A 512-nucleotide genomic window follows, 5' to 3' on the forward strand; every position below is an offset into this window, starting at 1 on the left:
AAAACTGGACACTGAAGGTAAGTGTGTTTTTTATATAATTGTTAAATTATCATCCTCTTGCCAACATAAACTCATCTAATAATATAAACTATTTATTACTTTTCTGAACTTTAATTATTTGTTCATTTAATGTTTCAGTTGTCGGTCCGTGTGATTCACAGAAAGAAAACACAATTCTCTATCTGGTGTGTGCTGCTCTGGCTATAAATCTGATTGTTATAGCCTTCCTTGTTTATGCCATTGTGAAAAAATCCTGTGATTGTTGTAATGGTAAGAGACATTAACCGATCGATCTATTAAACCGTGATTTAACATCTTTGATTCACATTCTGTATATAAATTTGTATATAAATCAACCTACGGTTATTCAGCTTCAATAAAGTGTAACCCAAAGAATTATTCTTTATTATTTTTTTATGTATATATTTTTATGTACTTTCTAATACAGCTGCTGTCTCTCTGCAAACAAATGCTGCAACAGCCAGTGGTGATCAGCAAAGTCAGCAGGTAAG

This window comes from Morone saxatilis, unplaced genomic scaffold (assembly GCF_004916995.1).
Source record: "Morone saxatilis isolate NCDOM2014 unplaced genomic scaffold, NCSU_SB_2.0 Contig20, whole genome shotgun sequence".
NCBI lineage: Eukaryota > Metazoa > Chordata > Actinopteri > Moronidae > Morone > Morone saxatilis.